Source organism: Salmo trutta, chromosome 37 (assembly GCF_901001165.1).
Source record: "Salmo trutta chromosome 37, fSalTru1.1, whole genome shotgun sequence".
In the NCBI taxonomy this organism is placed as follows: Eukaryota; Metazoa; Chordata; class Actinopteri; order Salmoniformes; family Salmonidae; genus Salmo; species Salmo trutta.
The window spans coordinates 16858839-16875497 of NC_042993.1; the positions used below are offsets into that span (position 1 = coordinate 16858839).

Below are 16659 nucleotides of genomic sequence, written 5' to 3' on the forward strand. Positions count from 1 at the left end.
CAGGCAATGGGATATAAAATATTTACATAATTCAAGATATTATATAACATTAAATCATATATTTATCACACTAGAGAGAAGCAGACCAATACATCAATTGTAGTGGCCTTAGAGTTTATCAATGTATCTGTTCTATTACTCCAATAATCTAAAATAAGGGCAATTCCACAGTAACAGAGTAACACTGAGGCTCCGATTTCTCACTTTCAAATGTATGTCAAACCAAAACCAATGATAACAAAGTTAAACAAACCATACAACTCTATGCACAAGGACTACATTGAACAATTTCCACTGACCATAAAACATGTTTTACTTGAGGAACAGTGGAGATGCAGTTTGGTAACAGAATGACAGATTTTAAAGTAAAAAAAAGTTGTTTTGTTCTGTATAGTATGATGTTGTTCACACTGGTTGAACCATTAGTTTTGTTCTGTATAGTATGATGTTGTTCACACTGGCTGAAGCATTAACAAATCGATGCTCTAGCTAGTATTTAAAGCATATTTCCATATGAGCCTGATAAATAGCTGTACTGACATAAAACCATAGTACAGCACAATAATCTACTTCACATAACACACCATAATACTAGTAATATAATACACTCTGTATATGTATCCAATGACACCTCCTATAATAATCAGTCTAGGGCAGTGGTCACCAACCTTTTCTGAGTCAAGATCACTTTCACAATCAAAGCAAGCTGAGTACGTCTTTTCATAAAACATTACTGTGAAATGGCATTAACACAATGTTAAACATTGTGAAATAGTGTTAATGCAAGTCACATTGCTCTAAAATAATCGTAAAACTAGAAAAGCCCCAACAGTTTGCTTTTTGGCTTCTTTTATGTCATAAAACATGTAAATTAATGTGTGGCTGCAGCACCCAGTCATCCATCCTTCTGGAAGAAGATGGAAAAGAAAGAGAGTGAGGAGCCCCATCATGAGTCCAGTACATCAAGAGAGTATTATTCTACTATTAATCAATCACTACTATCATTTGATAGACTGTAATGGAGTTCATCGGTTCCTCTCTGTCCTCACCTCTGCGCCGCTGCACACCGCTCTCTCTCTCTCCTCTGACTTCAACTTTCTGGCCAATGTTAGCTAGCTAGCTTGCAAGATACAGGCTCGAGACTTTTTTCATCACTGTCCCAGAATCATCCCGAAGTGCAGTTTAAACCGTCCCACACTGAAGATGAACTGTCCCAAATTAAAATATGGATTACATTTTTTGGGGGGGAGATGCCAACATGGGTCTACTCATAGGTGATCTAAAAGGCTAATAAGACTAGCCTACTACTGAAATCGATAATTGGGGCTGTCAACTGAGGCAGAAATAGATGTATTTTGCATACGCTAAATATGAATAAATAATTAGCCTACATGTAAAAGTGTAGCCTAGGCTATATGCATATTGGCTACAGACTCTCATGTCCACGCCGATGCTGACTGACATGAGGGAGGCATCAGAAATTGTAGCCAAGCTTTAATGAGACTTTTAATTTGGCCTAGATCAGTGGAGGCTGTTGAGGGGAGGACGGCTCATAATAGTGGCTGGAATGGCGTAGATTGGAGTGAATGGAATGGTATCAAACATTTGAAAATTATAGCCGTTCTCCCCTCAGCAGCCTCCACTGGCCTAGATAAGCCAGTCATTTTGACAATTACAATGTAGGATAATTAACATGAACTTCTAAAGGCTTGAATCTCTTGACATACTCTAGGCATGGTTTGTTCAGATCAAATGGTCACAAGAGCAGAGAGAAAGGCCAGTGACTGTAGCGCACTGCATACATCATCCACCTTGCAAGGCAGTCAGCATTTTGAAACTATTTAACCATAAACTTAACTGTTTAAAACCTGGAGGTTTTATTTCATCTTAGGAGGCATGTCTTGCCAAAATCAGACCATATGTTGAGGGAATTATTTTATTAACACTTTGTGTCATTGAAACCAGCATTTTCTATTGTTCTATTGGTTTTCATATCAACTTTCTTTCATTGTCTAGAAGGCAAAGACACAATCCTAGTCATATTAGCAACCCATGCTAGTTGTTGCATCTTTAGATCTCCCCTCACTACATTTCTAACAGATATTTTCATCTATGTCACATGAAACCGCTCGCATGTGCGGTGCATTTTTTAGAACAGTGTGTTCCCACTAATTGTCACGGCCTGACCATAGAAAGCTGTTATTTTCTATGGTAGAGTAGGTCAGGGCGTGACAGGGGGTTTTCTATGTTGTTATGTTCTAGTTTTGTATATCTATGTTGGGTTTCGTTTAGGATGATCTCCAATTAGAAAGCTCCTCGTTGTCTCTAATTGGAGATCATACTTAAGTAGGTGTTTTTCCCACCTGGGTTTGTGGGAGATTGTCTTTGAGTTAGTGTATGTTTTACCTCTGCGTCATGGTTTGTTGTTTTGTTATTCAGTTTATTTATATGTATTGCATAGTTTCACAGTGAAAATAAAATGTGGAACGACACACACGCTGCACTTTGGTCCGCGCCTTCCTACGACAACCGTGACACTAATTGCATTTTGGAACATTTGCGCATAGCCTACTGCCGTGTGCGCATGTGATGTGCTTCTAATGTGAACAAATAATAGTTTATTAATATTCTGAGCTAAACGTTCTGATCTGTTGCCTTAGCGTCATGGCTGTCTACATTTTTTTTATATTGGATCAATCGTTCCAGAACTGTCCCAGAGTCTGTTTGAACCGTCCCAGACATATTTTATTTTTGTCCCGGGACGCCCTTAATTTTGAGCCCTGACTACATACCTAGAGAGAAAGCACATTGTTCAACCCTCGCTCCCTCTCTCTGAAACTGTCCGATGATTATTTCTCAGTTTCTTTCCCTTGCTGTGTTGGCTCTAGTAATGATTGGTAGGACTGGGTGCAGTCAGGATACAATGAACGAGGAAAACAAGAATGAGCGAGAAGTAAGTAGCTAGCTAGTGCTAGTTAATTAGTTTGTTGTTCTCACATCACTTGTCATGACTGCCTGCAGCAGCACTCTCTCAACACACCCAATGACTGTGCTCAACACACACTCCTTCAGCCATCCCCCTCCCTCCCTCCACTCACTGACTCACTCACTGACTCAGCAACAGCCTTCACTGCCTAATAGTCAGCAGCAGCAGGTCACAGTGAAATTAATTTATATTTTTTTAAAGAGAAATGCCATGGCGTCCGCAGTGCAATTTATAAGTAGCCCAAAATCTCACAGCCCGCAACCAATACATTTTCACCCACGACATCTTTTTCAAAGTAGCCCAATTTCACGGGAAAACGACAGACATGGCAACCCTGGCACGGGTTCGCTTCATGCTGTTACAGTGTGGTAGCCAGGGGTTCAAAACTGTGGAGAAGTTGAGCCTCACGCTTCAACACTCTTAAGAGTCTACCTTTAACCTAATAAAAACAGTTCTGTAGGAATGAGGTTTGTGCAGCCTTATACATTTTCACAGCATATTGGCTATGTTTGGACTGCCAATATTGTTATTCTCAGACCATATTATATAAAACACTTGAGATTTGATAACAAAATAAATCACTTGCTGTATCACTTGCGAGGCACAGCTGAGCAAAAATTGAAATAATTTGCTTTTTTATTTTACTGGACTGATGGTACCAGCATCTGATAGTAAGTCTCAGCGGAAGGAGGGAGAGCGCAGCAGTAGAGATCTGTATATAATGATGAGATGCTCAAGTCTCCACCCTACCAATGGGAGTTGTTGTCCCAAAGGTGGGAAGGCAGGCGACAAGCTTAGGTCCAAAATAAGCCCATAGAAACGCATTGGGCTTATTTTGAACAGATTTGGCGAGAGTGAAACCGCCACCTCTTCCTCTCTGGCAGCAGAGGGTCCACCTCTCACAGTCCCTGCTCTCTCCTTTCCTCCGGTGAGACTGACCAGAGAGGGGACACTGTCCTCCACCTGATGGCTAAACTTGAGTCGCACCGCATCTTTTCTGCCTTATGCACAAATGTATTTTGTTAAATGACCAGAAAAAGTTAAATATTCCTCGATATTAAAATAGACATGATGAGCTGCTAATTATAAAAACGCAGGGCTATCAAAACACTTGGCTACTCATTCATTGCAGCTGCAGTGAGAGTGGAAGTAGGGAGAAGAGCGTTTTATGTTTTTAAAAGTGTTGAAGAAAAATTGTGTTGACATAAAAACATAAACATGAACCCACTCATAAAAACAGAAGCTCTTTGATGTATTCTTTGACAGTCTCTCTCTGGTCATGGTTTCAAAAGTTGCCGATTGGCCAGCACAGTAGGCTCTCTTGATGTAGCCACAGCTCTTCTGGTCCACCGAGTAGGTGGAGTTTATCCCTTCAGACAAATTCAATTGTTAAAAATGGGAACACTTTGCCTACCCAGCACGCGCAGGGCTTCTGAATCAAGTGCACTTCCGACAACCGCGCAAGACAAATAAATACAAATGAATAGGAGCACAAGGCTTGTCACCGTGTCAGCGTGCATTGCGCCCGGCCCGCCACAGGGGTCGCCAGAGCACGATGGGACAAGGACATCCCTGCCGGGCCAAACCCTCCCCTAACCCGGACGACGCTGGGCCAACTGTGCGCCGCCCCATGGGTCTCCCGGTCGCGGCCGGCTGCAACAGAGGCTGGACTCGAACCAGAATCTCTAGTGGCACAGCTAGCACTGCCTCAGACCACGGCTCCACTAGGGAGGCCTACTTCCTCTGACTGTTTATTGCCAAGTCACTATAATAAGGTTGAAAAATATGTGAGGTCATAAATGTTACTTGAATTACCCCTTCAAATGAAACACATACAGTATAAAACTACAGGCTTGAGTCATTTAATAGGTTATAAACTACTATTTCAACGCAATCCAATAATGATGTACTGAATTGTGAACCTGTAAAGACACATTGTGAGCATTTACATAACGGCTCTGCTAATCTGGATCATAATACAGGAGTTTTATAGCAATATGAATATGTCTGCCAAAAGTGGACTTATGTGGACATTTAGCTAGACTCAAAAGCAACAGCAATATAACATGATCTTTCAAAACACCAAACTATAAGGCAAATTCTTTAAGAATGAAGACACATGAAACTGTATTTGAAAACCTGACGTGTTTTTAGGAGAAACAAAAGTTGGCAAAGCGATGACAAAATCCTCATTGGGGTCACACAGTGAGCAAAATGAAGGATTTGAAAGCATACTGTGCTAGAAAGCAGAATGATGCATCTTTGAATGCTACAAGGTTGATAGGCCATTCAAAAACAACATTCTCTATTATTCATCCTCTACGAGCACACAGTGTTGTTTTATTGGTGCTAAGTTAATTCATGTTATCCCCGTGAGTGTTATGTTCAGACCAAAGCAACGTCCTTGAGAATGGTTGATGGGTCCTATTCTGAAGGAGACATGACAGCAGCGTCAATGACTGAGCCTACGGTGTTATGAAAAACTATTGTGGGACGCAGTAGGCCTATGTTATAAAAGCTACTTTTGGCTCTTTAGGTTTAGAAGAAAAGCTGCGACACATAACTGTGCCATTAACAACAGTTGTACAAAACGCACAAAATATGATAATGAATTCACATATTAAAGGGAAATTCCACCTCTTTTCAACCTCATACTCATCATCTCATAGCCATACCAGTGTCTACATAATATTATGTGAAAATGGCATGTTTCTACGAAAATATCCTTCCCTAAGGTATCATCGAGTAGGATTTTTTTATTTTGAAACTGTGATTTTCAAAACTTGCAACGAGTTTCTAGCCAGAAACTATTTTCTTGCTCCCCCGCGTCACCATGAATCTCACAGTGTTTAAAATCACTGTTTATTTTAATGTTTTAACTTTTGATGATGTCATCAGGTAGAACATTTTTACTTCATATTTGTTACTACAAATTATAGAAATGTGCCGTTTTCACATGTGGACAACAGTGGAGGCTCCTCTGAGGAGGAAGGGGAGGACCATCCTCCTCAGTGAATTTCATAAAACTAAAAAGGTAAAACATTTAAAAAGTTGTCCTTTTTAGAAAATAAATTACTAAATATATTCACGCCACCAAATAATTGATTAAAACACACTGTTTTGCAATGAAGGTCCACAGTAGCCTCAACAGCACTCTGTAGGGTAGCGCCATGGTGTAGCCAGAGAACAGCTAGCTTCTGTCCTCCTCCGGGTACATTGACTTCAATACAAAACCTAAACCTAGGAGGCTCATGGTTCTCAACCCCTTCCATGGACTTACACAGTAATTATGACAACTTCCAGAGGACGTCCTCCAACCTATCAGAGCTCTTGCAGCATGAACTGACATGATGTCCACCCAATCAAAGGATCATAGAATTAATCTAGTACTGAAAGCATAAACTACAGCTAAGACTGCAATGCACAAAATGTGGTGAGTTGTTGACTCAAATTGAGAGAAAGATAATAGTTGAACAGTTTTTAACAAATTAATTTCTTCAAAAATTAAGGACACGCAAGCGAGATAGATTTAGTCATTGTTTTTCACTTTCAGTTTACATTAGCTAGCTGGCTATGACTATTCAACACAACACTGGAACCCTTCCAAGTCAGGGTAAGCTTTTGGTTTTACTAATTTATTGCCACTTGGGCCCACCGGTGTAACTGCTAAACTGCTTACTGACTAAACACTGTAACGTTACTGCATGATTGTAGCAGGTTCACTAATGTGTTAGTTCTATTAGCTATGTTGACTATGATGTTACTTTTTCTAATATGATGATAACAATGCAGTCTGTGTGAAGAAGTTATGATATGGTTTGGCTTGGAAAGTTTTTTTTGCCTGATCTTATACAGTTGATGTGTTGGGCATTGAAGTCCACAAACATAGGGAAAAGGTGAGAGGAGAGCACATAGATGCGAGAAGGAATACAACGTGGCTGCTATGAAAGTGAACTGTGTTTACGTGTGATACGCGGTGTATTCATTCCGCCAATTCTGTTGAAAAACGTTTCTTAAACGAAAGAAAACGGAACAAAGATAAACATACCCGAATTTGTCCAATAGAAACTCTAATTTGCAACTGTTGGACTAATGAATATACCCTTGACCTGTGTGCACCGACATTGTAAACTTTAATTCATAGGCTAGGTTGTAGCAACCTCATGATAGGTATAGGGACAATTCTAGTATAATGTAGTAGCCTAAACCTATCGATGTTACATCGAACTGGGTGAATGGAATATAAATGACAGTCATCCAATATGCTGTAATAGAAATAAGACCAAGCTCATGACAATAAAAATTGTTCTCCCACATCATAAACGGCACCGACCGCCACTGGGGAACACTGGGATGGAGCTGGAGATAGTGAATGAGGTTGGAAAGTGATGACATTCTCCATTGAGCTTGCTTTTTAGTCCAGGACTAGGCTTAATGTGTGTCCAGGAAACCACCCTTTAAAGATCAACAGCAAAAAACATTAAAGAATGATTTTAAGAATGTGATAGTGCTATTTGTAAATTCCACTAAACAACCCCACAGACAGACAATGTTTTGCATGTCAGCAGTCCAGTTTTCAAGATATAGGATTTTCAAGGAGCAAAGTGTCACTTTGATGTGACAAGTGACACTTTGATTCTTGAAAGTTCAATACCTTGAAAACTTGACTGCTGGCATGTAAAACATTATGGGACTGCATTAACAGTGGACTAATGAAAAAAATACACAAATATTGTTTTTGAGTGGATTATTTCTTTAAACACAGCAGGGTCAGACAGACACATGACCACTACAGTATATCTATTACCAGTCCTTGGGGCTCTGATAACGACACGGTTGTTTTTAATTAATTATTCAACTCCTGTCTTTGACCTAGAGTAGGTCTGGATGGGACAGACACTAACAATACAGGCCTACTAGGAGGGCCTTCTCAAGTCATTTCTGCTATTTCAGTCGACTAGTTGTCTGTATCTATGGTTACTTTAAATATATGGTTTATACTCTCTTTCTATGTCTAATGTCATATCACTGACTGATGTCCCTGCAGGTTCACAGTTCAGCAAATGTTTTCTTCTTTATTAAAAAATGTATACAAGTTATTCCAATTGTTTATTGATAATGTGGAACTTTCTACTGTACTGTATGTAGATTCAGAGTTCAGATATCTGGTAAGGACAAAGCCAATCATTGGAGTTCAGATCTCTGGTAGGGACAAAGCCAATCATTGGAGTTCAGATCTCTAGACACAGCCAATCATTGGAGTTCAGATCTGTAACTAGGGACACAACCTCTGCTGTAGACATAGAGCAGCAGTAGCTCCTGGCAAGGTGGTAGGACACTGTCAATGCAAGTTAGAGACATCAACTCAGTACAGGCTGACTCATTATACAAAATGATATTAAACTGACAGGGACAAATGCTCTTGGGGCCTCCTTCCATCAAATGAATTGTTTGATTTGTTCCAAAAGCATGATTCAATTGGTTGGTGAAGCCATAGAAAGCAGAACGGAAGGCTCAGAGGACGGTTCATTTTGGTTAAGTGCTGTGTGATTCATGACAACACGGTTGACGGCCAGCATTACAACATCAACCCATCATGTTACTGTACGTAACACCAGCCTGTGATTTATCATGTCAGTATCTGTCATATTAATAATCAGGTTCACCAAGAGTCTACACAGTTTATAGTTAATTATATGCGCCCTTAAAGGTGGACTCAGCTAGATGACTTTGCATGCACCAAGTAAAGACATAGTGGGTCAATTTCCGCAACATCTAAGAGCGTTGAAGTGCAAGGCTAAACTTCTCTGCTGTTTTGGTCACATCGGGTGCCATTATAGCCTACATGGTTGGTCTATAGGCTGAGGCCTGGCAGGGACAGAGGATGAGTGGCCAGTACGGGCCAGTCTGGGAGGGGCGGAGCGGCTGTGGGGTCAATGGGCTGGGTTTACATAAGCTTAGCTGTGCTTAATCCTCTGTAAGCCACAACCAGTCCCATGATGCCGTTTACTGTGGGCTGTACGTAGTATGTATGTAAAGCTGTTATAAACCCTGCCTGTCTGTCGCAATGCAACTAACACAAAGCTGGTAATTTCTGTATCGAGCTATTGTCTATAGAGCTTGTGGTCATTACTGCATGGTCTATTGATTTAAGGGTCAGATGGGTTGAGGGGTTGAGGGTCAGATGAGTTGAGGGATTGAGTTGAGGGATTCAGCTGAGTTGACGGATTAAGTTGAGAGATTCAGATGAGTTGAGGGATTGAGTTGAGGGATTCAGCTGAGTTGAGGGATTGAGTTGAGGGATTCAAATGAGTTGACGGATTGAGTTGAGAGATTCAGATGAGTTAAGGGATTAATTTTCTACCCTTATTTTTGTCGAGCAATTGGTTCGCAGAGGATGGCATCTACTGTATCCCTTTTTGAGATTTATGTCAACCTGACTGGTGTCCGGGGCTGCAGGTAGCCTAGTGGTTAGAGCGTTGGGCCAGTAACCGAAAGATTGCTGGATCGAATCCCCGAAGCTGATAAGGTAAAAATCTGTTGTTCTGCTTCTGAGCAAGGCAGTTAACCCACTGTTCCCCGGGCGCTGAAGACATGGATGTCGATTAAGGCAGCCCCCTGCACCTCTCTGATTCAGAGGGGTTGGGTTAAATGCGGAAGACACATTTCAGTTGAATACATTCAGTTGTACAACTGACTAGGTATCCCCCTTCCCTTAAATGTGGTTTCTTCTCTATCACCAAGGTTTTCAAAAACTGAGAAGTGTGTTAGGGGGTTTAAAGCCAGAAGGCTCATGAAGCAATAATGAGAGAATGCCTTTCTTTGAAATGTTCTTGTCACAGAGAATAAATGAAATGTGCATTTCCTGTAATCAGAACAGAAAGCAACTATGCAGTCTCTTCCCTTGTCATTATTTGAGTGCTTTTCTTGCTGTTTTAATATGTCTCGCTCCCCATCCCTCTCTGTAAAATTGAACAGCTCTTTTCATCAGGATAAAACACAGCAACAAGCATCATGACTCAACACTCTGAAAAAGCTGTTAGAAAGTAAATCCTTTAATCTAGAACTTTCACTGTTAGCAAAATCCTAAAGCACAGTCAGACAGTGACCAACATTGGCACAGGGTTGTTGTCTTACCAAATAACATCATAGGGAATTATAAAATGCAGAACATTTTAGGTCAAGCATAAGTGCATTGGTAAAAAAAAACTTTATAAAAAAAGTTGATTGATTGATTGGTTGAGTGACTGACTGATTGATTGATGGATGGATTGATTGAAACGTATTAAATGGCGTAGCCCACAGGATTTTACAGTCTAGTGGTTCTCACCCATACACTCAGAGGATCAAAACCCCAGCAGGACAATCCTAATGCATCTATGTTTAATCATCGTCTAAGACTGGAAACTGGAGCTGATGACCATTGAATAGTATTGCCTGACATTGTGTGTGTATAAATTCCTGTCTGCAAGGGCGTAGGAGCTGGGGGGGAGGACAGGGGGGACATGTCCCCTCCAGTGTTAGAAGCAGGAGTGAAAAACGGTGAATGTTTTGAAGCCAAGAATACTTGCTAGTTACATTATTACTTGCACAATCCCTGTCTTAGTCTTCATCATAGGGTTAGCAAGTTCACAATGCCACCAGTCAAGAAGAGAGCAAAGATAGATGTGCAAAGGACTGTAAGTAAGGTTCTGGGCAACAGCACACACCACCCCTGGCAAACTAGCTGGCCAATTTGAGTGCTTTCAGCTTAAATGTCTTTAATTTCATCACAGAGACTTTGGTTCATGAAGGTGTGTTCCATGTGTTAAGACTTTGTTTGGTGTTATCAGTGACAACCATGAACAGACAGACAGGCTGAGAGGATGGGAGAGAGAGGCCACAAACCAACAGGTACGATACTGAGAAGTGACTCTCCATGCTCATAAAGTTAATAGGCTGATGATCTGTCATAGTGTGACTCAATCTGAATGATTTTATATGATCTCTGATGAACAGGGTAGAAAATGAATCATATAGTAGCAGAGAGTACAACATGGTAGTTTAAAATTAAATATATGCATATTAACAGTCACACTGGTACTCAGTATAGTATGAATGGCCCTAGTCTTTAGACTGATTGGACTATACCAGTGTAAGTGCCCTCTGCAATGTCCCCCCCATGGTAGAGTCTATCCTACTGTACACCCCACCCATGCCTGTTTGAGGTGGTGGTTACCTGTGAGCATAAAGTCACATTTTTGTAGCTCCTATGCTTTCAGTTGTTTTATGACATGCATTCCTGATTCAATTGTCAACTGCTCAAGGTAGTTTTCACGGCAATAGTGCCTTTAGTGATGATATAGGCCTACTGTTGTCATTTCAGCTCTGAGAAATGAGAATGCTTCCAATTTCATAGACAGGGAGTAGGATAATAATAACCAGTGTTGTACCAGGCAGCGTTCAGTGGGTTGCATTCCAAATGGAACCCTATTCCCTATATACTGCAGTGCACTACTTTTGGGTAAAAAGGAGTACACTGCATAGGGAATATGATGCCATTTGGGATGCACATCACTGAGAGTATGTGTTTTAATCAAGTCTAGCAAGAGCATGCATAATCACAGCACATTGACTCGTGACTCAGGATGGAAGGTGTGTTAGCCCCATACAATTACATTATACCAATGTCTGAAATGACTTGTATTGTTTACTCAAACATGATTAGATCTCAACATCTTCCAATTGGAATTGCATGAGCTGAAGTCAATTATCCATTTGAGGTCAAGAGGAATTGGTTTTAGAGTTGAAGATGCACTATACAGAAATAGCTCCCCCATTTTCTGGTTGCAAAAATTCTAATAGTGCGCCTAATTTCAGTTGATGTGACAAAACAAGCAAGTATAGTGTAGAGAATCATTGTATTTTCAGCTGGTGTACAAAACTGAAAGTAAAAGACACAAAAACAAAACTTAAGAGGAAGCATAGAAATAATGCACATAGAATAGATCTACTTTATCCCTCCCCCTCCTTCCCTCAGGACCTGAGCCCTAGCACCATGCCTCAGGACTACCTGGCCTGATGACTCCTGGCTGTCCCTGTCCCCAGTCCACCTTGTCGTGCTGCTGCTCCAGTTTCAACTGTTCTGCCTGCGGCTATGGAACCCTGACCTGTTCACCGGAGGTGCTACCTTGTCCAGGACCTACTGTTTTCCACCCTCTCTCTCTCTCTACCGCACCTGCTGTCTCGACCTCTGAATGCTCGGCTATGAAAAGCCAACTGACATTTACTCCTGAGGTGCTGACCTGTTGCACCCTCTACAACCACTGTGATTATTATTTGACTCTGCTGGTCATCTATGAACATTTGAACATCTTGAAGAACGATCTGTCCGTAATGGCCATGCACTCTTAAAATCTCCACCTGGCACAGCCAGAAGAGACAATCCCTCAGAGCCTAGTTCCTCTAGGTTTCTTCCTAGGTTTCTGCCTTTCTAGGGAGTTTTTCCTAGCCAACGTGCTTCTACATCTGCATTGCTTGCTGTTTGGGGTTTTAGGCTGGGTTTCTGTATAAGCACTTTGTGACATCTGCTGATGTAAAAAGGGCTTTATAAATAAAATGTGATTGATTGATTGACTTGCTTTCAATGAGAATGATAGATTGATAACACACATTTCCAAAAGTTACATATTGCAGCTTTAAGCTGAGAGATGGTATAACTTTTGAATGAGAGTTATTTAAATGACTAAAATATGTATTTTTTTTATTGTAAAGATTACATGATGTATCTTATACTACATCCCTTATACATCCCTGATCTTTAGGGACTATCCAAATGAAGTGTGACTGTGACCAAGGTCTGTCTGCCCTTGTGGTGCTTGTCTTGACCTTGAGTCTTGAGTTCCTTAGTGGAACAGGGGCAATGCCATGGCATGGGGTGCATGTAGAAAATAAATAACCAATGACTGAAACAAACACATACTGTACAAGTTCCATGCATGTCACATGTTCAGCTGTTGGCTACCTTGATGCATTATGCAGCTCGATTGCTGTGGATGGATATTATCTCTATAAAGAGTGGCAGGCCAGATGGCTATAGTTAGGGCGAATTAGTGTTTAAGGCAGACAGACAGACAGGCAGACAGCCAGACAGTGATGAGTAATGTGTATGCAGGCAGGCATCATTCATTCCATTCCCCACCGAATGCATTCCAGAGATAACTTTCTATCCAGTCTCCCACCATTAATTATTGAACTAACATTAAAATAATATGGGGATTGCATCATTGCACATTATGTTACCATTGTAATACAATCACATGTTCACGTGTCACATGTACGTGTGTAGTAACATGTACGTGTGTAGTAACATGTACGTGTGGAGTAACATGTATAATGTTATTATTATGCCCCTGTTCCCGTGTCATCCTTTTTACAGCTTATACTTCAAAAACTAGCCTACTTCGAGGCTGCTGGACAATTATATACAGTACTAGTATGGCTACTGTACAGGCTATAGCATAAACTATAATATCTTCCGAAACAACGACAGCCTAGCTCACCGAACAATTTGATACAGCGCGCGGCATTCTGAAGAATACACGAATTTAACAGATATTTTTAGTGTACCAAATGTGGTGGTTCAATGTCAAGACTGTTACCTGTCTTTTAACTGCTAATGCAGGTATTTGCGTGCGTGCACTGTTCTGCTGAAGCATCGTTTCAGCTGTTTTCTCAAAGCTTTGCGAGGGGTTGTATATAACATGTTAATTAGTGAACAAAATGTCAATGCATTGAATATACATTACTTGCGGGAATACATATATTTCCATGTATAAAATGTAACTCTTCAAAATATAAGCCGGTGCGTGCATCGTTTCAAAAACATCACAGGCGATAGCCTACGCGTCAGTCCCACAATAAAACTACAAACTCGCGTCGTTACTTACTTTCAGAAGGGAGCTCGTGCAATGACCCGGGTTCAGTTGTTTACAAACATTCTCAGTCGGTGTGAAACAGAATTCAGTCTGAATTATTCTGCAAGCGTGCAGCATCATAGCAGAAAGTGGGAACAGTTGAGACATGCGGAGTAATTTGACCCTCTCGTAATAGAAACTACCATCACGAAGAAGAGGAGCAGGGGAGGATCGGATCAAACCAACACCGACATAACCCTACTCTATAGCAAAGGGAGGGATGCATCGAGGCGCTGGAGGAGAGATATATTGCAAATTGGTTGTGACGAGGCGGATTGGATAGGTGGGGAAATTACAACACGTCAGTTGTTCATCATACCAATGCAGTAGCGACCTATACATTTATCAGACTATGAGACAGGAGAGCTGATGTCTGTGTGAAGGGATATAGAGCAGACAGACAGTGGTGGTCAATTCAGAGAAGAAAGCAGGGGTTCTAGTGATGGATGGAGGGAGAGATGGAGGGAGAGAGAGATGGAGGAATGAGGAAAGGGGGCAGGGTGGCGCATGCCATGGATAGCCAGGCCCTAGTGTGTTGGCAGCTTGGCAGCTTTCCTTCTGGGACACAGCAGAGGACTGCTCTGTCACTACCACAAAGCTGTCTCAAAGACTTCAATGAGTTAGTTACTCAGAGCAGCAGCACCACAACATTGCTGTGTCACTAGGCTACCGGCTGTCTGCCTGTTGCTGTTATTAAGGCTGTAGACAACCAGAAGTGTATACCATATCATTGAACATAAGAGTATAGGAATATCCATCCAGGACCTCTATACCAGGCGGTGTCAGAGGAAGGCCATCAAAAGACTCCAGCCACCTAGGTCATAGACTCTTCTCTCTGCTACTGCACTTGCAAGTGGTACCAATACACCAAGTCTGGAACCAACAGGACTCTGAACAGCTTCTACCCCCAAGCCATAAGATTGCTTCTACCCCCAAGCCATAAGACTGATAAATAGTTAACCAAATAGCTACCCAGACTATCTGCATTGACTCCCTTTGCCCTAACTCTTTTGACTCATCACATACACTGCTGCTACTGTGTATTATCTATCTTGTTGCCTCGTGACTTAACCCCTACCTATATGTATACATCTACAGTACCTCGTTCCCCTGCACATCGACTCAGTACTGGTACCCTGTGTATATAACCAAGTTATCCTTACTCATTGGGATTCATTCATCGTGTTGTCTTTCTATTATAAAATGTTTTTTCTCTGCTCATTGTTGGGAAGGGCCAGTAAGCATTTCACTGTTAGTCTCCACCTGTTGGTTACAAAGCATGTGACAAATACATTTTGATTTGATATCATATGACACAGTCATATGAGATTCTATGAATATTATCAGTAGGGCTATTAATATTTATCTGAGCTGAATAACCTATGATAACCCAAGACGATACTTGACAGACATGTAGCACTACTGTAGTATGTGTTGCCCATTACATGAAGGGGACATGTTTATTGCACTGGGGCTGCTGCTTGTCATCAATAGTAAGGCATGCAATTAATACCCACTACACTTTGCAAAACATACACAACACATATGCCAACATTACACATGCAGACACGTAAACAGACACTAATCCACATCACAATCAATGATTAAATTCATCTCATCGAAAAACAATTGACATTTCAATCATACAATCTACTACTAATTTACTTAAACAAGGCTGATTGTCAGAAGTCAGTGTGGGTCCTTTCCATCATTAGCTCGCTACAGTCTAGTCTACCTGGTTGCCATGGTAATCCCTCCGGCTCTGGTGGGGTCAGCTCTTAGCTCTACTAACACCCTGTAATTGACTGTGCTGGATCTAATGAGAATGGCAGCCAGGCAGGGTGTTAGCATGCGGTGTTCACAGAGAGCCAGGACCAAGGGAATGATAAGTGTTTAATTAATACAAATTGCACTGAGATGTTCTTGAATAAACCATATTAATCAACTGGCCTTGGCTGGATGGAAATGAAATAATATAGAATAGAATGTAATACAATAGTTTGTCCTCTGAGGAGGAAATTATTTTCTATAACCTTATACATAACACACAATCAAACCAACATTACCATCACTCAGACATTTTCATGTACAGCTCATTGTTGTGAGATACGGGAAAAGAGATTGCACTGCACTTTAAATAGCCTGGATGACAACACATTTTACAACATCACTTACATGTTGTGTGGTGCTAGGTAAAAATGTATTAGAATATTATGACTTACCTGGTTAAATAAAGGAAAAACATTAAAGTATCAGGTTTCAGGTAAGACCTAAGTGCAGACTGTGTGAAGTAACAATATTTATTGTAACAACAGGGGCAGACAAACAACAGGTCAAGGCAGACAGGGGTCGATAATCCAGAGTAGTGGGGCAAAGGTACAGGGCGGCAGGCAGGCTCAGGCAGAGTGATCAGGCAGGCGGACTCGGAGTCAGGACAGGCAAGGGTCAAAACTAGGAGGGCGAGAAAAGAGAGACTGGAGAAAGCAGGAGCTGAGACACAAAACACTGGTAGGCTTGAACAAACAAGACCAACTGGCACAGACAGACATAAAACACAGGTTTAAATACCCAGGGATAAGTGGGGAAGATGGGCGACACCTGGAGGGGGCTGGGGACAAGCACAAGGACAGGTAAAACAGATCAGGGCGTGACATAAAGTACATATCAGAGAGAGAGAGAGCACTATTGACAGGAGTACTCAACACATGTAAGGTAAGT

The 16659-nt window shown here is 41.3% G+C and overlaps 1 protein-coding gene across 1 annotated transcript in view; it reads right to left on the reverse strand.

The window, feature by feature from the left end:
* Positions 1 to 14023, reverse strand: part of LOC115177542 (oxidation resistance protein 1) — a 191058-nt gene extending 177035 nt beyond the window's left edge. Inside the window, exon 1 of the mRNA XM_029738428.1 lies at positions 13915 to 14023. The gene's annotated coding sequence lies outside the window, so the exon portion shown is untranslated. The remainder of the gene's footprint in view (positions 1 to 13914) is intronic.
* Positions 14024 to 16659: the final 2636 nt, after the last annotated feature.